The sequence below is a fragment of the Anomaloglossus baeobatrachus genome, chromosome 3 (genome assembly GCF_048569485.1).
Source record: "Anomaloglossus baeobatrachus isolate aAnoBae1 chromosome 3, aAnoBae1.hap1, whole genome shotgun sequence".
In the NCBI taxonomy this organism is placed as follows: Eukaryota; Metazoa; Chordata; class Amphibia; order Anura; family Aromobatidae; genus Anomaloglossus; species Anomaloglossus baeobatrachus.
In genome coordinates this window covers 511,378,875-511,404,768 of record NC_134355.1, presented here as the reverse complement: position 1 = coordinate 511,404,768, position 25,894 = coordinate 511,378,875, and positions in this window count along the sequence as shown.

The window sequence follows — 25,894 nt, the reverse complement described above, 5'->3', positions numbered from 1 at the left end:
ATCAGTGTTATACTAGTATCTGGGGGTGCCAGCTCGTCTGTCCCCCAATACCGCTGGTATAATGTGTATGGTATGGTGGTTACCTGTGATCCAGTGTCCAAGAGAGCCATCACCGGTATGCCGTCCACAGCCACGGGGATGATGGGCCGGGCCCCGATATACCGGTCCCGCCAGTCTGGGGGGCCACGGGGTTCTACTCCTGAGGATTGGCCCGTGGCCCCAGGGGTTGCTCGTTTAACGGGCACTGTCGGAAGTAATGGCCAAGCTTGCTGCACTTGCAGCAGGTTGGAGGTCTGTTCTGTGAGTTGTTAGCACTTCTCTGCTGCATCCAGGGAACATCCTCAGGGCTGTCGGCGAGCTGTATCCTGGTTGGAGGCTGGGATCTGGTCAAAGGTTGGAGTGCAGCGAGAATCTTGGCGAGGTCTCCGTCCATGCGGCGGACCTGGGCTGCCAGTTCTTCCATTGTACTGCTGGGAGCTGTAGGCATTGGAGAGGCTGGTGGGGCAGGGGCCACCACGACGGGGGCCGTCTCAATTGGCCACGGGGCTGGCTCCGAGATTTCTGAAGCTGGGGGTTGCAGTACTTCAATGGCCCGTTCCTTTAACACAGCAAAGTCCACATCAGAGTGTTCCAAGGCCCACAGCCGGAGCTGTTTGCGATCCTCAGAGGACCTCATCCCCTGCACAAATTGCTCTACTAACATCTTGTTGCTGTCCGCCTCATTGATAGTGTCTACCCGCTTTAGGGTGCGAAGGGCGGTTTGCAGACGTAAAGCGTAGTCCCGAATGCTATCCACAGACCGTTGCCAGCACTGGTAAAACTGCATCCTCAGCTCAGCTTCGGTACGGGTCTCAAAGGCAGTCTGTAGCTTCTCAAAGATGGTGGATACAGAGAACCGGTCCCCCTTGGCCCAGGTCTCCGCTTCCTGCTCAGCCGCGCCGGTTAGCTGGCCCAGCACTACCACTGCACGTTGCTTATCGGTCAGGGGGTACAATTCCAGAAGCGGGTTAAGCTTTTTCCGGAAGACCTGTAAAGCATCAGGTTTCCCGTCATACTGCGGTAGCCAGGTAGCTCCGGGTACATAGGGCAAGGAGAACGGCATCACCTGAGCGAGAGCGGGGGCCGCGGCACCTCCTGCCAGCACGGCCGGGACCTGGGCAGGCCCATTCCCATCCATGGGTGCCACTGCGGCTGCGACCACCGCTCCTCCAGCGGCTCCGTCGGGCGCAGACATCTTGTTTCTGTCCCCCTTAGCCTCTTTCCGGCCCCTCCTCTATCAGGGCGGGGTTTTGGCCTTCGCGCCTCCGCTACTCGAGAAGACGCTCGAGCGGGAACTCTTTGCGCCAAAGATGGCGACTTCTGAAATTTTCCGGCCAGACACCTCCGGCGGTCACAAGGCGCACCTCTACCCAACGGCAGAGCGGTAAGATCATGTTCGTGACGCCAAGTTGTCGCGGGTGGAGGAGGGGACGCTGTGCTCTCCCACTGCTCGGGTCCTGCTGCCGCTGCTGCTGCGGCCTGCTGCTGCTCGGTGGCTCGAGCGATGGGCCGGATCCCGGGGACTCGAGCGGCGCTCCTCGCCCGTGAGTGAAAGGGGATTGGTTTTTGGGAATGTTTATTGTCCGTGACGCCACCCACGGTTGTGGTGATTGTATGGACACCACCGCTGCTCTGTATGGGGATCCCGGGAGCGGTGACAGGGAGCAGCAAAGTTGTTGGTTCTCCCCTCCGTGGGTAGGGGGTGGTCGTCCCGGGGCCCAGTGATGAGTTGAGGGATAAGGGATGGCGGGGCCGATGCAGGGCTCGGTGGGGTGCAGGGACGCGGGGGCAGCGCTGTGCCTCACGGCACTGTGGTACTCACTCAGCCTGAGACGGGGACACAGTTCTCGGTAAAACACACGGCTGGAAAGATGGTTGCCACGGACGGCTGCTGTTGCTTTTCCCCAGTAGTTGACGGTGGCAGTCCCTTTTCCTGCACCTAAGTCTATGTTGGTAGCGATGGGTTCCCACCGGTAACCCGCTCCCCGGCCTGGATATGTGCCGGAGGAGCCCCTCTTTGCCCGCAGGCGCTGGCCCTGAGAAACTGGTGCCTTGGCGGTGGCGGTGTCTCTCTCTAACGGTTGGACTGTTGCCTTCAATCGGGACTTGGTTGCTGGGAGACCCAGAGGTCCCCTTCACTGACGGATTTGGCAAATTCACGGCGACTCCTAGCCTTGCTGGGATCCGAAAGGCCCCTGCCAATGGTGCTGTCTTCTCTTCGTATACCGCTCAGGTACCGCCGGGCCACCACCCGTCCATGGTCCTTTCGGCAACCTCCAAGCAGCCTCTCCTTCAGACGGTCACCGCCATCTGCCAACCTTGCTGTCTCAGTCCGGGGCACACACCCGGACCAACTTCAGGCCTCCTCAACTGTCACTTTATCTTCCACCTTTACTCCTCTCTCTTGCTCCTCTACCACTTCACTCTAAACTCTCTCTCTCCCTAAACTGATCTGCCTGGTTTTCCCGCCTCCAGGGCTATGAACTCCTCGGTGGGCGGAGCCAACCGCCTGGCCCACCCCCTGGTGTGGACATCAGCCCCTGGAGGAAGGCAACAAGGATTTTTGTGTAGCTTTGGTGTACCTATCCGGGGTGTAGGGTGTGGTGGTGTCATGACCTGTGACCCCTGGCTTGCCCAGGGCGTCACATGAGCCACCTCACATTTTTCTCACCCAGGATGGTCTCATAATGATCTCCATAGTCAACACCCCCTTGCTCCCCATACTATGATATCACTCATCCCCCTCCTCATAATGTGTCTGCACTCACTCCCCCTCTCCTTATACTGTGTCCACACCCATCCCCCACTCTTCATACTGTGTCCGTACCTATTCCCCCTTCCCATACTATGTCTGCACCCATCCACCCCTCCGCCTCATACTGTATCAGTACCCATCTCCCCTCACTCCTCATACTGTGTCTGCACCCATTCCCCCCTCAGTCCTCATACTGTGTCCACACTCATCCCTCACTTACTCTTCATACTGTGTCAATATCCATCCCCTTACTCCTCATACTGTGTCTGAACCCATCTCCCCTTGCTCCTCATACTGTGTCAACACCTTTCCCCCTTTCCACACTATGTCAGTACCCATCCATCCCTGACTCCTCATACTGTGTCAGTACCCATCCCCTCTCACTCCTTACACTGTGTCAGTACCCAACACCCCCTCACTCCTCATACTGTGTCCACAACCATTCTCCTTCACTTCGCATATGGTGTCTGGTCCGCATCTTCATGCTCATCATACTGTGTCTTTAAATTAAGCCCATGGCTCCCCATACTCCTCCTACATTCAGTCCCCAAACTGTGTCTGCACTGATCAACCCCTTGCTCTCAATTCTTGGTTCCCAAATGGCCCCCATTTGCTTTACATACACACCCCTCCCCCCTTTCACTGTCCCCTAATTACAATCAATCTTCGGTGTCTTCAGCTCCATTGGAGCATTTTCCACCAGGTCTGTGCTCCCCTATGCTGCACCGAGGAGTGACGTCAGCAGCGAAATCACCTGACCGGATCACACTGCTGATGCCGCCAGGTGAGCACTTCAATTATAGTGGCGTCTAATAGACACTAGTACAGTTGATCCCGGGGAGCCGGCGCTGCAGCTTCTCAGAGCTGCTGTCAGCTTGTATATACCCCAAAATAATATTGACAAAAACATCAGCTCTGGGGGCAAAAAACCCTCACACAGCCCCATATCCCAAAAATGTAATTTTTTTTCCACCACTTTAAAGAAAACAAAAACTATACATGTTTGGTATCTAAGTAACAGTACGGACCTGGAGAGTCATACTGCCATGGCATTTTTATGGTAAAATGCAAACTGTAAATAAAGAAATCGAAAAAACAATTGGAGAATTTCATTCACTTCTTTTGCTATTTAGCCACACTTGGAATTTTTTTTACTATTACATCCTACTAAAAAATAAATGGTGTCATTCAAAAGTACAACTCATCCCACAAGAAGCAAGTCCTCAGATAGCTATATTGATGGAAAAATAAACACATTATGGCTCTAGGAATAAGGGTAGAAAAAAAAGAAGGCTCAAAATTGAAAATGGCCTGGTCCTTAAGGGATTAATGCAAACTACTGTAATTGTACATTGCAGTTATGGTGTGGGCACAGTACATGAGCAAACCGTCTGTGTTTTACAGTTATTGCTCAACTATAATGGGGATAACAGCTAACAGGTATTTGAATATAGCGGTAAGGTGGGCCCCTACAGTCAGTCCCTCCTGTGGGCCCCAGACACCCCAGTCTGACCCTCTTGTAGGGCTTATGCACTATAAATGTTATGATCCAGCATTTATAATGCCAGGAATATGCAGGCAAACGCGGTACATAAACATCCACCCTTTGTGTACCAGTGGGAACAAACCCCCATGAGACATGACCCTTTGAGACAGAATAACACCTGACTTCTAAAATAACACGCTGGATGACGCTTTGTCTTTCTAGCACTGCCCCATACTAATAACAGAATATTTGTTCAGCATAAAAAGATTAAAAGCAAACTTCATAATTCACAAATTGATGATAAACCGAAAGAATGTATTTACAACAGTGAGAAAAGTTACAATATGAAGAATGTATGGCATACAGCTAAAAAAAAGCCCTAATAGCATACCTCCCAACCGTCCCGGATACAGCGGGACAGTCCCGATTTTATACTTCAGTCCCGTTCTCACGCCCGGGAAGCTCTCTGTCCCGCAGTGCAGTGAGACACAGCTGCCACGCCCCCGCACTCTGCCGACCACGCCCCCTCCTGATGCCTGCCACACTCTCTGGATGCCTCCCTTGGCATCTATACTGCTGGCCACGCCCCTTTGCGGTCGTCTACGCCCCCTCTCTATGCTGGACACACACACTCCTCGGATGCCTTCCTTGTCCCCTCCTGCTGCTCTCGAAGCTGGCCACGCCCCCTCTGCCTGCCCCCTCTACCCAGGATGCTCACATGTGACCAACTCATCTGCACAGTGGCTGCTTTAAAACCGTCAGTTCTGCAACTGAGGTAAGTGCACCAGCAGCAGGGAGAGTGCAGAGTGCCTGCAGGAGGGGAGAGCAGTGTACCTGCAAGAGGGGAGAGCAGTGTGCCTGCAGGAGGGGAGAGCAGTGTGCCTGCAGGAGGGAGAGAGTAGTGTGCCTGCAGGAGGGAGAGAGCAGTGTGCTTGCAGGAGGGAGAGAGCAGTGTGCTTGAAGGAGGGAGAGAGCAGTGTGCGTGCAGCAGGGAAAGAGCAGAGTGCCTGCAGGAGGGAGAGAGCAGTGTGCTTGCAACAGGGAGAGAGCAGTGTGCTTGCAGGAGGGAGAGAGCAGTGTGCGTGCAGCAGGGAGAGTGCAGAGTGCCTGCAGGAGGGAGAGAGCAGTGTGCTTACAGCAGGGAGAGAGCAGTGTGCTTGCAGCAGGGAGAGAGCAGTGTGCTTGCAGGAGGGAGAGAGCAGTGTGCTTGCAGGAGGGAGAGAGCAGTGTGCTTGCAGGAGGGAGAAAGCAGTGTGCTTGCAGCAGGGAGAGAGCAGAGTGCTTGCAGCAGAGAGAGAGCAGTGTGCTTGCAGCAGGGAGAGAGCAGTGTGCCTGCAGCAGGGAGAGAGATGTGCCTGCAGCAGGGGAGAGCAGTGTGCCTGCAGGAGGGGAGAGCAGTGTGCCTGCAGGAGGGGAGAGCAGTGTGCCTGCAGGAGGGGGGAGCAGTGTGCTTGCGGCAGGGAGAGAGCAGTGTGCCTGCAGGAGGGGGAGCAGTGTGCTTGCAGGAGGGGGGAGCAGTGTGCTTGCAGGAGGGGGGAGCAGTGTGCTTGCAGGAGGGGAGAGCAGTGTGCTTGCAGGAGGGGAGAGCAGTGTGCTTGCAGGAGGGGAGAGCAGGGAGAGTCCAGCACTTGTCTTCTCAGGTCCCCCTGTACCTGCAATAGAAAAAGCAAACAAACAGGGGACTCAGAGAAAGCAGCCAGAGGAGCTCTCAGGCTCTGGTGCTGCAATGCTGCCAGCCTGTGCTCTCAGCGCCCCGCCAGCCTGTGCCCTCAGTGCCCCCCCCCCCAGTGCTGCCAACCTGTGCCCTCAGCGCCCCACCAGCCTGTGTCCTCAGTGCCCCCCAGTGCTGCCAGCCTGTGCCCTCAGCGCCCCACCAGCCTGTGCCCTTAGTGCCCCACCAGCCTGTGCCCTTAGTGCCCCCAGTGCTGCTAGCCTGTGCCCTCAGCGCCCCGCCAGCCTGTGCCCTCAGTGCCCCCCACAGTGCTGCCAGCATGTGCCCTCAGTGCCCCCCGCAGTGCTGCCAGCATGTGCCCTCAGCGCTCCCCCGCAGTGCTGCCAGCTTATGCCTTAAGCACCCTCCAGTGCTGCCAGCTTGGGCCCTCAGCGTCTTCCACCACTGCCAGCCTGTGCGCTAAGCATCCCTAGGGCCAGTATGTATGCCCCACAGGCCACCACTGTCAGTGTGTAGGCTCCACAGGCCCCAGTAATGTGTATTTATAGGAAATCATTGCAATGCAGACAATTCGTTCCACAACTTGTTAAATGTCCCATCCTGGTCCCCTGTTGTGCCATTCCACACATGCACAAACACACACAAACACACGCACATATTATATGCTCACCTTACCTTCCGTTCCATCGCCGGCCTGCTGGGACTTCCTGTTCGCTAGCATGGGCTGTGTATCAGGTAACCATGACGACGAGGGAGGAACTTCCGCATCCAAAGCGCTGACGTCAAAGGCAGGAGCCTCTGATTGGTCAGCGCGCTGTGTTTGAGTAGCGTCTGACAGCGGAAGTTCCTGCTTCGTCGCCGATGATTAACCGATACACAGCCTGGAGCGGTGAACTACAGGACCCAGGAGGCCGGCGATGGAACGGAAGGTACACGTTATGCTCACCTTACCTTCCGTTCCATCGCCGGCCTCCTGGGTCTTGTAGTTCGCCGCAAGGATTCCTTCCTCGTCGCGATGCATCGGCGAACTACAACTATGTGCGCACGTTGCATTTTTTCCCTGCGTTATCGCTGCGTTTTGAACTGCAGCATTTCAGTGCCAAATTGCATGTTTTCTGCTTCCCCAGCAAAGTCTATGAGAAGTTCGAAAATTCAATGCGCACGCTACATTTGTAAACGCAGCGTTTTGGATGCCAAAAATCGCTGCGTTAAAAAAGCAGCATGTCACTTCTTTTGTGCGTTGTAGCTGCGTTCTCCACCCATTGAAATCAATGATGTAAGTCAAAACGCAACCAAAATGCACTTGGACTGCATTTTTGTTGCGTTCCGCATGCTTTTTTGACAAACAAAACACAGGTCTTTTCAGTCTCTCTCTATCATCAAAAGGGAACTGGAGAAAAACAGGCTTTTGCCGCGCTGAAGACCACGAACATCAGTGTCATACAAACAATTCTTTTATTTCATTCCTACGCGTTTCGGAGACCCCAACTGTCTCGTTCTTTAGGATGTCGGTCGGTTGGTCTCTTTTTCTGTCAGTTGGTAGCTCTGTCTGTCACTCTCTGACCATCGGTCGGTCTCTCTCTCTGTCTCTATCTCTATGTCTCTCTGTCCATCGGTCAGTCTCTCCCCCTCTCTCATACTCACCGATCACGGGCGAGGCGCTGCACAGCTGTCACACTGCTCTAGCGGTTTTTCCTCTTTTGAAAATGCCGGCCGCTCATTATTGCATCTCATATTCCCTGCTTTCCCCGCCCACCGGCGCCTAAGATTGGTTGCAGTTAGACACACCCCCACACTAAGTGACAGCTGTGTCACTGCAACCAATCACAGCCATCAGTTGGCGGGTCTATATCATGCAGTAAAATAAATAAATAAATAACCTTAAAAAAACTGTCCCCCCCCCAATTTTGATACCAGCCAGGGTAAAGCCACATGGCTGAAGGCTGGTATTCTCAGGATGGGTAGCTCCACAATATGGGGAGCCCCCCAGCCTAACAATATCAGCCAGCAGCCACTCGGAATTGCCGCATCCATTAGATGCGACAGTCCTGGGACTCTACCCGGCTCATCCCGAATTGCTATGGTGTGGTGGCAAATGGGGTAATAAGGAATTAATGGCAGCTCATAGCTGCCACTAAGTCCTAGGTTAATCATGGCAGTCGTCTCCCCGAGATATCTACCATGATTAACCTGTAAGTTAATGAAAATAAACACATACACCCAAAAATCCTTTATTTGGAATAAAAGACAAAATAACCCCTCTTTCACCATTTTATTAAACCCCCAAGTACCCCTCCAGGTCCGACGTAATCCACATGAGGTCCCGCGACGCATCCAGCTCTGCTACATGAAGCTGACAGGAGCGGCCACAGACCACGATTGCTCTCTGTCAGCTCCACGCAGCAACTGAAGTGAGCCGCACGATCAGCGATGACATCACTCAGGTTACCCGCGGCCACTGCTGGATCCTCCAACTGTGACAGCAAGTCGCCCGAGTAACTGAAGTGAGCTGCGCGATCAGCGATGACATCACAGGTGAGTTGCGGTCTCAGGTGGAGGACTCCAGCTGGCCGCAGGTAACCTGAGTGACAGCACCGCTGATGGCGCTGCTCACTTCAGTCACTCAGGGAATTTGCAGTCACCGGTGCGTCCTTCAAGGGTGATCGCTAACCAGGACGCAATACACAGACAGAGCCGCGGGATGACAATGAAGTCGGGTGAAGTTCATCTGAGTTCATTCTCATCTCGCAACTTTGTCTGTGTCTGCTGTCAGCGGGCATGTAGCAGAGCTGAATTGACGGGGGAACGCACTGTCAAAAATGCATCCAAAACGCATGCAAAACGCATGGAAAATGCATCCAAAATGCATGAGTTTTGGGTGCATTTTTTTTTTTACAAACGCAGTGTCCAGTCTGCCAGAGGGTGTGTTTTTTTCCGCATTGCACAGAACGCAACGTGCGCATATACCAAGCTGAGGTCACACTGGCATATCACATGTGATGCAATATGCTAATGACCCTCGGCTCCTGCTGTGCTGTGAGCGTGAGCCATTACACTGTGATCTGATCCTGCCGTCGGATCACAGCTGAGGAGGAGAGGGAGGGATTAAGGATGTCAGGCGTTCAGTTGGGATGAGCCCTGGGCCATGCTGTCTTTCTAAAGGCGGCCGGATCAGCGGACGAGAGCACCCACTGACCCGTGTCTCCACAGGAGAGCACCCACTGACCCCCGTGTCTCCACAATTGGAACAATCAGAACAGTAAGTCGCCCGTATTCACTAATTCATTAACCAAAAGCACAGTATTATTACAGATATTTTATCTAATAGAGCGGATCTGTCATGAAGTCTGCAGTTTTGTACATGGGGCAGATTTAGGGGACAGATCTGCTTTAAAACAGAATTTTGTGGTTTAAAATATTCTAGTTTAAAAGTAACACGGCCAAGTTTACATTTATATTTTAATTTACTACTTAGAAATAAATCTATGTACCGTATTTTTCGTTTTATAAGGCGCACTGGATTATAAGACGCACCCCAAATTTAGAGCTAAAAAAAGGTAAAAAAAAAAAATGGGGTCCGTCTTATAATCCGGTGTTCTCTTACCGGAGGGGACCAGCAGTGGTGGTGAAGCAGGGCCACAGGAGGCAGAGGTTGTGCTGGCAGCTGCGGCGGGTTAGTAGCGTCAGCCGCAGCGGGTCCGTGGTGACAGCGGCGTCCGTGGTGGGAGCCGCGGTGGCGTCCGTGGTGGGAGCCGTGGTGGCGGGTGACAGGTGGAGCAGGCAGGTGAAGTAAGTGTCTCAGTGTGTCCGCGGTGCCGCTTCAAATGATGGCGCCTGGAGCGGCGCATGCGCAGATGGAGCGCTCATCCAAGAGATCCATCTGAGCACGCGCTGACTCCCGGCGCCAACATTTGAAACTGGGACCGTGGACACACTGGGATACCTGCCGCACAGCTGCCCGGCATGCACGGAGAGCCAGCCGGGACCAACGGGCACCCGGCTGCTCGCCCGCACACACGTACAGAGAGGCAGCCGGCACCGACGGGCACCCGGCTGCCCGCACGCACGTACAGAGATGCAACCGGCACCTACGGGCACCCGGCTGCCCGCCCGCTCACACGCACATCCGCCCGCCCGCACATACAGAGAGGCAGCCGGCAGCAACGGGCATCCGGCTGCTTGTGTAATAACCTTCAGGTAACGGGATACGCAAGGACTGCACGGAACCACGGGGGTTAATCAATGCAAATTTAATAATGTATTGCACAACACAGGTGGAGGAAAAGTGAGGGAAGGGAGCACAGCAGTAGAGATAATGCAATATACATACAACTACTTTGAATAAATTGTCAAAGATAGGAAGCCTCAGATTGTACTCCCAAAAGCAAAACACAGAAATCCTTATTAAACAAAAAAACGCAGAGTCCTTGTTATCTTACTTGTATAACACAGTGCAGAGTCTTTTCCTATCTGTCCCTAACTAAAAGTAGTGTGCACACTTAACTGCAGGTTTCAGCGTGGGGTACCTCGTCACCGTTGGGGCCCGTATTCCGCCGGCAGACACCTCTAAAGTTCAGTCTTTGTCCCGGATCTGTAACTCGCACGTGCTGCCTGGCTCCTCGCTCTCCACATCCAGCCTCTTTGGATCGGTAATTTGCACGTGCTGTCTGGCCCCTCGCTCCATATCCAGCCTCTTTGGATCTGTGTCTTGGGGGGGACACCATGCAACACTCTAAGGTACTTGGACCTCGGAAAACAGGGCAGACTGAGGCCTTCTATCTTACAGCCCACTCGAGCACACTCCACTCTGCAAAACACAGCCACAAGTCGACTCCTCCTCCTCCTGTTCCAGACTGAACCAGTCGCTCGAGCACTAGGACTTTTTGCCCGCTGTTCCCTGTTTTGACAGCAGGTGGCAGCATAACACAAGGAAGTCCACCAAACAGTCTTTTAACCTATATATATATATAAATGTTAACAGGTCTTACATTTACCCCCCTCTTTAACCTCGGCCGTCCCGGCCGATACACTCTTGAGGCACTCTGCAAAGGGGCACACGGTGGCAACTCCTGCCCTGCTTCACAACCTGTTGCTTGGGAGCCAATGTCGTAAAACAGGATTCAGTGACAGAACACACAAATTCATCTGCCAAGTACCGATCAGGGGGAATACCAGCATTAGCCCGCTCAGTCCGGCGTGGCACCACAGCTAACTCACCAGACGTCGGCGCCGTATCAGGGAGTACAGTATTCCCGTCCCCATCTCTGGAGATTAGTGACTCCTGCTCTGCAGGGGTGGCACCTGTGTCTTGAAAGGATGGGGGTGTGGATCTCTCCCAGTCTGCTGGGTTGGTCGGGGCCCGCCACCATTCTTCATCGTCAGAGCCCTCTTCGAAGGTAACAGGAACAGGCACGGGCACCGTCTCCGAGGTACTTTGTCTGGTCCTGTCTTCTGAATAGCAGGGCCTCAGCATATTACGATGCAGGATGAGGGTGTCGCCTCTTCGCTCACCTCTCACTTCGTATACTGATCCGTGGGGAGAGATTCTTCTAATCACAATGTACGGCTCTGTTTTCCAGCGCTCACTCAACTTGTGTCTCGGGTGTTTCTCTGCAACTAGTACTCGGTCTCCTGGCAAGAACGGGGCTTCACACACAGGTTTCCGCTGCGGGTGTGTCTTTTCTTGCAACCGCTTGGTGACAATTCGATGGATAGTCTCCAGCCGCCGACGGTGACAGTCAACCCAGGAACCTACGCTCTGACCTTCACTGATCTCGGGGGGAGCCAGGTTGAGCTCTTCTATGCCTCTTCCGGCTCTTCCAAACAGTAGTACGTATGGGGTGTACCCAGTGGTGGAGTGGACACGATTATTGTACGCCCACACGAGTTCTGCGAGATAGCCGGGCCAGTGATTCTTACGATCATCCTCCAACGTGCGTAGCATTTGTAGGAGGGTCCGGTTAAATCTCTCGCAGGCTCCGTTGCCCTGTGGATGATAAGGCGTAGTCCTTGACTTCTGCATTCCGTAAATCCTTTGCAGCTCTCTCATGACACCGCCTTGAAAGCAAGCCCCTTGGTCGGAATGTATTCTTTTGGGGCAGCCGTACACCCGGATAAAGTCATCACTGATGGCTCGAGCAGCTGATTCAGCTGTCTGATCTCTGGTGGGCGTCACCACCGCAAATTTGGAGAAGTGATCTGTCATCACAAGGCAGAACTGATAGCCCCGGTGGGAGTGGCCAATCTTCAGATAATCGATCATGAGTACTTCCAACGGCTCTTTGGTTACAATAGTCTGTACTGGTGCTTGCTGTGGGGGAGCCTTACTTAACTCGCAGGAACGGCACAGTTTACAGGCCTTCTCTACCGCCCGAAGCATCTGAGGACAGTATACTATTCTTTGCAACCACTGGTAAGTCTTGTCCGGTCCGAAATGGGCTCCCTTCTCATGCGCCTCTCGGGCCAGTGGTACTGCCATCTTCTGGGGTATCACTACTTGCCACCGTACTTCCAACTCTGTAGCTAGGTGCACTTTCCGATACAGCATCCCTTCTTGCACCGACAGCTTATCCCACTGGCTGAGAATCTGGAGGGCCACGTGCGACAGCGTGGCCCGTATTTCCTTTCTAGGCTTGCGCTGCTGGATCACCCACTCTTTCACTTGAAGCAGTTCTGGGTCAGATGACTGAATTTTCACCCATTCCTCTCTGGTTTGGCCAAGCAGGCGTGATGTCGTGCCCGACGTAATTTCAAGCATACGAGCCTCTACCACTTGAGCGGTGAATTTACTGAAGTCCGGAATTTCGTCTTCCTCCAACTGTTCATCTCTCTCCCCCACTGGGGCTTCGGTGGTAACACGAGAAAGGGCATCCGCATTCTGATTTTCATGCTTAGAGCGGTATTGCACATGATAATTGTATCTGGAGAGTCGTGCCAGCCACCTCTGTTCCATTGCTCCCAGTTTGGCGGTGGAGATGTGAGCCAGGGGGTTATTATCCGTATAGACTTCAATTTTAGCTCCCGTGAGATATTCCGAGAACCTTTCGGTTATCGCCCATACTAGTGCCAGTAACTCCAGCCGAAAGGAACTGTAATTCTCGGGATTGCGCTCGGCTTCTCGCAACGTCCGACTTCCATATGCAATCACCCGTTCAGTACCATTCTGTACCTGGGCCAGTACTGCACCCAGGCCGTAGAGGCTCGCGTCTGTATACAACCGAAAGGGGAGGTTATAGTCTGCATAGGCAAGCACAGGGGCGCTAACCAAGGCCTCTTTCAATCGGTTGTAAGGCTTTTGCTTGTCTTGGTCCCCAGCAAATTTTCTGTGCTTTTGGTCCTTTCGCAGTACCTCGGAGCAATTCGTGCAAAGGTTCTGCCTCCTTCGCGAAATCTTTGATAAAGCGACGGTAATATCCGGCTAGCCCCAGGAAAGCTCGAACCTCCCGCACTGTGCTGGGTGTGGGCCATTGTAGCACTGCTCTCACTTTCCCATCGGAGGGCTGTACGCCGGCTTCCGACACCTTGTGTCCGAGATATTCAATCTCTTCCTGAAAGATCCGGCATTTTTTTGGTTTTAGTTTAAGCCCATGGGCCCGTAACCGCTGAAACACTTGGCCCAGGTTTTCTAGATGTTTCTCAAAGGTTGCAGAATACACTACTATGTCGTCCAGGTAAATCAATGTGGCCTCGAAGTTCATGTCTCCAAGGCAACTTTCCATGAGACGCTGAAAAGTTCCTGGGGCATTATTTAGTCCAAACGGCATGCGATTGAACTCGAAGAGTCCCATGGGTACAATAAATTCGGTCTTGGCCTTGTCTTTCTCTGCCACAGGGACCTGCCAATATCCGCTGGCCAGATCGAGGGAGGAGAAGTAACGTGCCTTTCCCAACGCCGACAGGGACTCCTCTATCCGGGGCAGAGGGTAGGAATCACGAACCGTGCATCCATTAAGCTTGCGGTAGTCAACACAGAAGCGGGTAGACCCATCCTTTTTCTTGACCAGCACGATTGGGGCAGCCCATGGACTCTGACTTTCTCTTACCACCCCGCTCTTCAGCATCTGCGCCAAAAGCTCTTTTACCTCTTGGTAGTACTTTGGGGGTATTTGCCTGTACCTTTCCCTGATCGGTGGGGCATCTCCCGTGGGTATTTCGTGCTGAATCTTGTCAGTACAGCCGAAATCTTCTGCGTGACGGGAGAACGTGGCTTGATTCTCCCAAATAAAGTCCTCTATGGCTTGGGCTTGCTCCGAAGCGAAGGGGCTCAGGTCCACTCCCATCTGCCCTAAGATGACGCGACTGTTCCATTGATCAGTGGGGTTTCTCTTTTCTTTCCATAGAAAGAGCCCAAGTCCAGGCTTCCCCTGCCATGGGCTGCAATTCAATCGATTCTGCGGCCGCCACCTCTTCAGGCGCCAGGTAGACATGGGCCAGAACAACTCCCGAGGTCAAGGTGTAGGCCTGTTCACCGGTGTTCACGCAACGGAAAGGGACCCTTCCATTTCTTACTGTTGCTAAAGTGCGAGCCACCAACGGTTCGTCTCCGTTCTCTTCACCACGATAAGGCTCCACCAACACCTCCATCCCCTCGAGTGTATGGTGGGGCCCGACTGGCAAGGTGAGGACTGTCTCACTATTTGGAGGTAGAGTAATTGTTGTCTGTCTTGGGACTCGAACCCTCCCCACCGGGTAGCGGCTCCCACCATTCCTCCACAGTCCTCGGGCACGGATAAGGTGTTGGAAGACCTTTTGGGCAGGCCGGTTAGCAACTGTCGTCTTCCAGTAATCACAGCCCCCCGTGTCGAAGAGCAACTGGTCTAATTCTTTCAAGATGTTCATGCCCACGATAGCTGGCACCTCTCTGTCGTACCGGCCCTCCGTTAACACAATCCCTTTTTTGCCTAAGTTCTGGCCACAGGCACGTATGTTCATCCACACGACCCCTACAACCGGAATGGGAAGATTGTTTGCAGCCCTCAGTTTGATATGTGCCCCTCTGTCAATGGATACAGTTTGTCCAAAATGTTGGTAGAAGAACTGTTCTGGCATGGTGGTCACTTGGGACCCAGTATCCATCAGGCATCTTACTTCTTTCCCTTCAAATTCGGCCATGATCGTCGGCGTGCTGGCTGCTATATCTTCAGGGCGTCGGTTTTCTCTAAGCTCAGTTGGTCTCCCCGCCATGTGCCCATCCATGGAGGGAGGCACTAGTTTAACGGCGGTCTTTCTTGAGACGTCTTCCTCTCCGGACAGTGTCGGAATAAATGGTTCCGATTTCCACAGTTCCAACACTGGTAGTCTCCAGCGGGTCTCGGTCGTCTCTGCTCGATCTGTCCCCTCTCTTCTTGATAGGTATGCGTGCGGGTATTTGGCCGCGGTGCTGTAGTTCCTACTTCTGACGCCGGGGCTTGCATATTCTTCAGCAACTCTTGTAGAGCAGTAACAGTCTCTTGTAACTGATCCACTTTAGCCTCAAGCTGGCTCGGTTCTCGGTTTTTCTCACCCGGGACTACCTTATGCATACAAACTTCACCCCAGGCGTTCTGCGGGTCGCAATTTTCAGTTTGTGTGCGGGAGACTGCTTCTTCCAATATCTCCTGGAAAGTTAGTTTTTTTTCTACCCTGAGCCGTTCACGGAGGGCACCTTTGATCTTGGGGTTATGTAACCCACGGAGGAATTGATCTCGTAGGGTACGGTCAGCATAACCGGGGGTTTGTGCTAGCTCTGGCTCTGCTGTAAGCATTTGTCTCATTATTCTCTGGAGTGCATTTGCATACTGTGGCAGACCTTCTTCTTCACCCTGCAGCCTGTAGAACAGTTGCGCCTGTAAATCTCCTGCTTCTGGTTTCCCGCCATACACTCTCTCAAGAATCTTCACCACCTGCTCTAACGTCTTTCGTTCACTCTCAGGGCGCAATAAAATGGTCTCTTGAGCATGGCCTTCAAGGGCAATCAACAATATCTCCCCTTGATTTTCTGCAGTCACTCCTGCTACTCTCAACATGCCCCTTACTCTCTGCGCCCAGTCATGGAGAGGTACATTGTTGCCAGTAAATTTTGGTATATGGGTCAGCATAGCCCCCAGGGACAGTTGCCTTGCTGGTATTCCCCCATCAGGTTGTATTAGAACACCTCCATCAGCGACACCCCCCTGTCCGTCCATTGTTCCGTACCAGCCTGCGTATCCTGCCGACTACGCCAAATGTAATAACCTTCAGGTAACGGGATACGCAAGGACTGCACGGAACCACGGGGGTTAATCAATGCAAATTTAATAATGTATTGCACAACACAGGTGGAGGAAAAGTGAGGGAAGGGAGCACAGCAGTAGAGATAATGCAATATACATACAACTACTTTGAATAAATTGTCAAAGATAGGAAGCCTCAGATTGTACTCCCAAAAGCAAAACACAGAAATCCTTATTAAACAAAAAAACGCAGAGTCCTTGTTATCTTACTTGTATAACACAGTGCAGAGTCTTTTCCTATCTGTCCCTAACTAAAAGTAGTGTGCACACTTAACTGCAGGTTTCAGCGTGGGGTACCTCGTCACCGTTGGGGCCCGTATTCCGCCGGCAGACACCTCTAAAGTTCAGTCTTTGTCCCGGATCTGTAACTCGCACGTGCTGCCTGGCTCCTCGCTCTCCACATCCAGCCTCTTTGGATCGGTAATTTGCACGTGCTGTCTGGCCCCTCGCTCCATATCCAGCCTCTTTGGATCTGTGTCTTGGGGGGGACACCATGCAACACTCTAAGGTACTTGGACCTCGGAAAACAGGGCAGACTGAGGCCTTCTATCTTACAGCCCACTCGAGTACACTCCACTCTGCAAAACACAGCCACAAGTCGACTCCTCCTCCTCCTGTTCCAGACTGAACCAGTCGCTCGAGCACTAGGACTTTTTGCCCGCTGTTCCCTGTTTTGACAGCAGGTGGCAGCATAACACAAGGAAGTCCACCAAACAGTCTTTTAACCTATATATATATATAAATGTTAACAGGTCTTACACCTGCATGCAGCCACAGGCACCCGGCCACCAGAACGCACCCGGTCGCAGCACAAACAGCACCCCGGTAAGCTGTATTCGGATCTTAAGACGCACCCCTCATTTGCCTCCCAAATTTTTGGGAGGAAAAGTGCGTATTATAATCCGAAAAATACGGTATATTTTTTTAATTATTGTTTCTAAAACAATGGTTGTCATTGCTGACTGGGTGTGGTAAGAGGCGTGGCCATGGGCGTGGGCTAAAAAATTTGCCGCGGTGCGCAGAGCGCGCCGCAAACTTTGTCCCTCTTTCCGTTCTTTAAAAGTTAGGAGGTATGCTAATAGGCAATTCGTCTAAGTGGATCTAAGTGAATCTGCATGGTGGATTTCCTCTGGGTATTCTGGATTCCTCCCACACTCTTAAGACATAGTCACAGGGAATTTAGATTACAATCCCCAATGGGATGGTGATGTCAGTAAATGATAGCTGTATATAAACGAGTAAAGCTCCCTTCACAAGTACGTATTTCCGGCACATGTAGCATCCATTTTCACACGTACAGGAGATACATTCACAAGCATACTAATTACAATCTATGTTGATCTTTACACCTTGGTGTTCTCACACGGACACATGATCCACAGGGAAACATGTCTGTTTTTCCCCGTCAGCATGGGTCCAGCACACACGTGACATGCGTATAACATCTGCGTGCATTAAATGCATTCCAGAAAATAATGATTTTTATGTATACAATATGTGTAAAGATAATAGCTAGCTAGATAGATGATAGATAGATAGATAGATAGATAGATAGATAGATAGATAGATAGGAGAGGAAACTCCGCATCCTACTGGAGGAAGAGGAATCAATGGTGGAGATCGCTGCCCAATATGTCTCCACTTGTCATAAGATGAGGGGTACTAAAGACCTCCAAATGGGCCATCACTCCCTAAATTGTGGCCCCAACACCCCATCCCCACAACCCTAACCCACTCCCCTTTCACACTTCTTTTTTTGCTATGGCAATGCTAATAGTTTTTTGGTCCTGCCAATAAAGCCTATTTGATTTGATTTGATTTGATAGATAGATAGAGGGATAGATAGAGGGATAGATAGAGGGAAATGTGGCGCCCCTGACCTGGTCAGGCACCACAGAGTATTGCACCCATGCGGGGACAATGCTTCCAGGTAATTTCCAAAGGCCAGGATGAGGTGCACACACAAACACATAGTGACCAGGTCTCCCACACCACTAGAAGGGACCCTTGGGTAGCCAGTAGGGGTTAACTTTCAATTCCCAGCTAGGGGTGTGTTCAGAGGCTGGTTGCTAGGAAGCAGGAGAGAGGAAGTGAAGAAGGAGTCTGGAGTTTGAAGGGTGTGGAAGGAAGCAGAGAGGGGGCTCTGGTGTCGGCCAGGTCCTGAGGAGTGCAGTAGCTGGAAGCGGGGGAGAAAGGGTACCGTGGGTCGGCCTGAAAGACATCCAGAGAGAGGGGTGGCTGAGTACGGAGATCCTGGTATCCGAGCACGCAAGGGGAAACAGATCCCCAGTACAGGCAGCAAATCATCCAGAGCTGCTTAACCTACAGGTGGGGGTACTTCATGCCCTCACCACTACTACACCGAGCTCGAGCCAAGCAGCAATCACCAGGCCCATAAGGGGACAGGGCCCGAAGCCATCCCACCAAGGCCACGCTGCCGGCAGACGGGCCAGAGAGAGGGGAGCAGGGTAGTAACAGCTTCCCTGGAGGAGTCCTACCACGCTTCAAGCAAGGGATCCTCCCAAACAAAAAAAGAGTGCAAGGAGGGCGAGTGGACAGCTACCCTCAGAACGGCCTCCTGGAATTCCTGGTTCCACCTGGTTATCACAGTGCCGCCCGGGCATCTCACCGTGACCTCCAAACAGTGAGTAAACACGTTAAAAGACTTCTTGGACTGTGTTTGAGTCATTCTGCGACCTGTGGTCCCACACACGTACACAGGGACCTGGGGCTTGCCTTACTCTCAGGAGGCTATTACAACCGACTGCACCCACCATCAGCCCCAGGCATCCCTTAACCTGCAGTGGCGGTCCTCACTGACCGCAATTCTGAGAGTGGCGTCACGACGAATCCCAAAACGAAGGTTCCCTACCTGTGACCAGACCGTCCCATCCCGTGGAGTCCCTAAGGGTAATACACTGCTGCACCGCACCTGTAGGGCTTCACATATCTGGCGTCACGAACAGGATGTGGACTAGACCTGTTCAGACAGGTGACCGTGCGCCTCAGAGGTCCGACCGCAAAAATTGAACCGCCGCCATATTGCCATCTTCAGAAGCGCGCGCTGCAGCCCGCGCGAGGGAAAAGAGCACCGCCCACAAAGAGGTGTGGCCGCCCCAGAATCCCCACAATTCGGAGAGCGTTCTGACCCAGGAAGTGGAAAGGGAGCGCGCAGATTTTTGGTTTTTTTTTTTTTTGAAGAAAAATGGACGCTGCAGGAGGTAATGCCCCTGGTCAGGGCGATGCAGCCCAAGCGATGCCCGCCCCCGTCGCGCTGGACGCAGCAGCGCCCGGTGCCGGTGCCGCGGTCGCAGCCGCGCCGGCCGAAGTCTCCCCCATAATGCCAGTTTCCTTACTGTATGTCCCAGGAGCGCAATGGCTGCCCCAATACGCCGGTAAAATAGACACGCTGACCGGGTTTAAGAAGAAGATCAACACCCTGCTAGACATGCACGCGATGACTGGTAAGCAGAGGGCCGCTGTGGTGCTGGGACAATTGACTGAAGCAGCAGAGTTGGAGGCTGAGTCCTGGACCAATGATGACCGGGGCTCTGTTGAGACCATCTTTGCCAAACTAGCAGCTGCTTTTGAACACCGCACAGAGGGAGAGCTGAGGACGGACTTCTATAACTGCCGTCAGAAGCCCCAAGATAGCATAAGAGACTATGCCCTCAGGCTGCAGGCTGCACTACGGGCTCTCAAGCTGGTGGACCCTGTCAGTGATCAGGAAGGAAACCGGATGATGAAGGAACAATTCTTGCGGGGCCTGCGCTCTCCTGAGGATGGGAAGCAGATGAAGCTGTGGTCCCTGGAACACCCTGACGTGGACTTTGCCATTCTGAAAGACAGGGCAGTGAAAGCACTCCAACCTCCTGTGGACACAGACCCCGTCGCACCCGCATGGCCTGCCAGTTCCACGGCTGCAGGAGCGGAATCCTCCTCGCAGTCCCTGGTAACTGCAAAAGGACTCAACGCGCCAGCAGAGACTATAAATACACTATCCTCCCAGGTGCAACAGCTCACTAAGGATGTCGCACAAATCCTGAAAGCAATGCAGTTGCCCTCAGAAACCAAAGTCCCTCATCGGATCCTGCTAGCTGACAGCCCAGAGGACGTCCCTTGGATGCGGAGGAGAAGAGGTCCTACAACCCGAGGCAGGAGCAGTGATCGCTATGACTCATCTGGACAACCCATCTGTCGTCGTTGCCAGGAGGCAGGTCACTATGCAAGGGCTTGCCCTTTAAACGAGCCAAACCTGGGGCCGAGGGCCAGTCCTCAGGATTAAGAAGATCAGGCCCAGGTCGCTGCCGTGATCAGTACGTGGGTGGACGTCCTGTCCTGTCCATCGTCCTGGATGGGATCCCTACCCCGGCATTATTGGACACCGGCTCTCAGGTAACCACGATCCCGTATGTCCTGTATCGTAGGTTTTGGTCGGACGACGATCTCCGACCACCGGACCCCTCCCTCACCATCTATGCTGCCAACGGACAACCTATAGACCAGATTGGGGTCAAGGAGGTAACCATAAAGGTGGGAAGGCAGGAAATGAAGGGACAAGGACTGATTGTTGTGGACACTGATATTAGAGAAAGGAACCCGCAAATGATTTTAGGTACTAATGTCATAGAAAATTGCCTAGGGGAAGTGTTGTTGTTGCTTCACCAGATTGTTGAAGGTGCTGAGGGCGGGTCGCAAAGAGCCTTGCAAAAGGAGATCCGAATCATCCTGAGGAAGCAACAGGTAAAACAGACTGGCGGTGAGATTGGTAGTGTGCGGGTGATGGATGCTAACCCCATTGTGATACCCCCACGGAGTGAAATGATGATGTGGTGTAGAGCAGCGGTAGGTCTCAGAGGACAGGATTACCAGGCTGTACTAGAGCCCACTCATTCAGACCACTGGCCCACGATTCTGACAGCCAGGGGGGTAGTTGATGTACACAAGGGACGAGTGCCTGTACGAGTGTTGAACTGTGGGGAGGAGGAAGCCAGACTGCCAAGGTACGCTACCATAGCCAAACTGTTTACATGCTCAAATGACGCTATAACACCTGTAGGTCCCCTGACACAAGCTGACTCAAAAGAGGGCGAGACCTCCCAAAAGCAGTTAGAGGGCTGGTGCCAGAAACTCCACGTGGGGACCGACTCTACACCCGTCTACCAGAAACATGGGGTTTACAGGGTCGTGCAGGAATACGAGCAGGTCTTTAGTAAGAACCCACTAGACTTTGGTAGGATCAAAGGGGTGCAACATCACATACCCACAGGCAGTCATCCTCCCATTAAGGAAAGACATAGGCCTATTCCACCAGCCCATTACCAGCGCACAAAGGACATGCTGAAGGACATGAAGGAGGCAGGAGTCATAAGGGAGAGTTGCAGCCCCTGGGCAGCTCCCCTGGTCCTGGTGAGGAAGAAGGATGGCACGATGAGGATGTGTGTGGATTACAGACGGATAAATCAGATAACACACAAGGATGCCTACCCTTTGCCAAGGATAGAGGAATCCCTCGCTGCCTTGAAAACCTCTAACTACTTTTCTACCCTAGATCTTACTAGTGGCTACTGGCAAGTATCTGTAGCAGAAGAAGATCGGGAGAAGACGGCCTTCACCACCCCAATGGGCCTCTGTGAGTTCAACAGCATGCCATTTGGACTCTGCAATGCCCCCGGGACCTTCCAGAGGCTTATGGAATGTTGCCTAGGGCACCTCAACTTTGAAACCGTCCTGCTCTACCTGGATGATGTCATCGTGTACTCCAAGACCTACGAGGACCACCTGAAACACCTGGCTGAAGTCTTTGAAGCGCTATCCCGATATGGAATGATGCTGAAACCATCCAAGTGCCATTTACTGAAGCCAAAGGTCCAGTACCTAGGTCACGTGGTCAGTGCAGAAGGAGTAGCACCGGACCCAGAGAAGGTCACAGTCATCCAGGAATGGCCCACACCTACTACCGTCCGGGAGGTACGCCAGTTCCTTGGCTTGGTAGGCTACTACAGAAGGTTCATCAAGGGCTACACGAAAATGGCAGCGCCTTTGCAAGAGCTCCTGGTAGGCCACCCAAAGAAGAAAGGAAAGACCTCCGGCCCGCCATTTCACTGGGGAGAAGCAGAAGAACACTCCTTCAGACAAATGAAAGGGGCCTTGACGGGTGAAGAGATCCTAGCCTACCCTGACTACAGTCTACCATTTGTACTGTATACAGATGCCAGTAATGTGGGACTGGGAGCAGTGCTTTCACAGGTGCAGGAAGGCAAAGAGCGTGTGATTGCTTACGCCAGCAGGAAGCTCAGGCCTACTGAAAGAAACCCAGAAAATTATAGCTCATTTAAGCTAGAGTTCCTGGCCATGGTATGGGCTATCACAGAGCGGTTCAAGCACTACCTGGCAGCCACCAAATTCACTGTCTTCACGGACAACAACCCCCTGACCCACTTGGACACTGCTAAATTGGGTGCCATGGAGCAGCGTTGGGTAGCCCGGCTGGCGAATTATGACTTTACTGTCAAGTATCGAGCTGGCCGCAAGAACGGCAATGCAGATGCTCTGTCCAGGATGCCTCACCTAGCAGACGAGGGTAAAGATGTAGATGATCTTGAAGAAATTGAGCTGCCAGCGTTCCATCGCCATGGAGCAAAACAGTGCCGGCAGTTGCGTGCCAACCGCCAAGAGGTGACCCTGAACCCACTACCTCACTACAACTGGAAGGAGACCCAGGAAAATGATCCAGCGGTAGGCTTGGTAAAGAAACTGATCAACCAGCCTGGCGCCAGCCTTGACAAAGGAGCCCCATCTGAGGCACAGTACCTATGGAAGGAGAGGGGTCGATTATTCATCTATCAAGACAAACTTTACAGGAGCATCATTGACCCGAGGACGCATGAGAAGGTGTGGCAAGTGATTGTACCACAGAAGGATACGAGGATGGTGCTAGAAGCCTATCACAATGGTGCAGGCCACTTTGGTTGGAAGAAACTGGAGGCCCTACTGAAAGTAAGATTCTACTGGGTGGGCATGAGATCTGCCCTAGAGAAGTGGTGTCGAAACTGCGGGCCCTGCAATCTTAGAAGAAAAGACCAGCACAGCCAGAGAGCACCACTCCAGCCAATCCAAACTAAACGGCCCCTGGAGATCGTGGCCCTGGACCATGTAAAGTTGGCACCCAGCAGACAAGGCTACAACTACGCTCTCACTATGGTTGACCACTACTCCAGATTCCTGGTGGTAGTACCAGTCAAGGACTTGACCGGTCAGACTGCAGCCAAAGCTTTCCAGACACATTTCTGTCGACCACATGGCTACCCAGATCAAGTGCTCACTGACCAAGGACCAGCCTTTGAAGCTGAAGTGTTTAAGGAGTTTTGCAACCTTTACGGCTGCAGGAAGATCCGTACCACGCCTTACCATCCTCAGACCAATGGCATGTGTGAGAAGATGAACCACATCATTCTCGACCTTCTGAAGACTCTCCCACTAGAAGAACGAAGTCAGTGGCCAGAAAAACTGCCCGATCTAGTGGACATGTATAACAACATCCCTGTGAGTTCCACGAACTGCACACCGGCATACCTGATGAGGGCCAGACCAGGGAGATTGCCAGTAGATCTGGAAATGGGAGTTGAGACCCCTGAAGACCATCTACAAGGTGCTGATTGGGATTCCAACCGCCAAGCCCAATACAAGAAAGTACAAGAGTGTGTGGAGCGAAGCCTGACTCAGCAGCGTGAGAAACAAGAAAAAGCCTACAATCGAAAAGCACCTGCTGTTCCTTTGATGCCAGGAGATATAGTTCTCAAGAGAAAGAGAAGACATCATAAACTTGACAATCACTGGGAAGAAGAACCCTATACTGTGTTACCATCGATGCTTAGCAGTGAAAAGACATGCCTTATCAGCAAAGATGGAGGAAAAACAACAGCTGTCGTTTCTAGAGATCGCCTAAAGAAATGTCCTGAACAACTAAGAACCCCTGAAGAAATTCCCAACCCTTTGCCAGTTCAAGAACCAAAAGAAAAGATGATCCATACTGTACTTGGAGATTTCCCAGCAAGTTGGCCTCAATACAATGGAGCAGTAGTTATTCCAGTCATTACATTCCCTCAATCTAGAGAAGTAAGAGAACCAGAAGAACCTGTTCAGAACCTGGAAGAGCCAAATGTAGCTGAAGCAGAAGACCATGCACTGGTATCAATACCCAGTACACCCATTATTCACATTGAGACACATACATCGGGTGGGAGGACACAACCTCAGACAGATGACAGTATAGTACTGCGTAGATCAACCCGCAGCAACTTTGGTCAGCTCCCATTACGCTATAGAGAAAGTACAGTTTAGTTCAAAGTGACGGTATGAAATGTAATGTTTCACCTGTTTACAGTTAAGTAACGTTTAAGTGAAATGTGCCCACAAGGACTATTGTGAGACTTCTTTAAAATGTTTTCTTTGCACTAGTTTACGTGCACTTTAAAAATGGACCATCGGTTATGAACTGGCTTTAACCACAAACTCTTGCATTGTAAAAAGTTACCTCCTTGGTACCAACCACAGGGTCTGCCTGTTGAGGGGCATGGCTCTGCACCAACCAGGGGCACGCCTGTTTATGGGGCCTGCCCTCCAACACTCGGAAGCGGGTACGCCTGTTTATGGGGCCTACCTTACACCACTCTCCTCAGGAGAGGAAGATTGGAGGAAAGGTCTGGGGAATGTGATGGCCCAGACCTGGTCACCAAAAGGACCGGCGACCTACCTCCTGGAGTTTTTTGGGTGGGTTTCGGACATGTGGGTAGTTGGTGGTGAAATGGTACCTGGTATGTTTAAATGTAAATGATTGCCCCTGTGTGGGAAAAGTTTGTATTTACCTTTTTTTCTCTTGTCTTTGCAGCCCGAGGACGTGCTGATGATAACTAAGGGGGAATGTGGCGCCCCTGACCTGGTCAGGCACCACAGAGTATTGCATCCATGCGGGGACAATGCTTCCAGGTAATTTCCAAAGGCCAGGATGAGGTGCACACACAAACACATAGTGACCAGGTCTCCCACACCACTAGAAGGGACCCTTGGGTAGCCAGTAGGGGTTAACTTTCAATTCCCAGCTAGGGGTGTGTTCAGAGGCTGGTTGCTAGGAAGCAGGAGAGAGGAAGTGAAGAAGGAGTCTGGAGTTTGAAGGGTGTGGAAGGAAGCAGAGAGGGGGCTCTGGTGTCGGCCAGGTCCTGAGGAGTGCAGTAGCTGGAAGCGGGGGAGAAAGGGTACCGTGGGTCGGCCTGAAAGACATCCAGAGAGAGGGGTGGCTGAGTATGGAGATCCTGGTATCCGAGCACGCAAGGGGAAACAGATCCCCAGTACAGGCAGCAAATCATCCAGAGCTGCTTAACCTACAGGTGGGGGTACTTCATGCCCTCACCACTACTACACCGAGCTCGAGCCAAGCAGCAATCACCAGGCCCATAAGGGGACAGGGCCCGAAGCCATCCCACCAAGGCCACGCTGCCGGCAGACGGGCCAGAGAGGGGAGCAGGGTAGTAACAGCTTCCCTGGAGGAGTCCTACCACGCTTCAAGCAAGGGATCCTCCCAAACAAAAAAAGAGTGCAAGGAGGGCGAGTGGACAGCTACCCTCAGAACGGCCTCCTGGAATTCCTGGTTCCACCTGGTTATCACAGTGCCGCCCGGGCATCTCACCGTGACC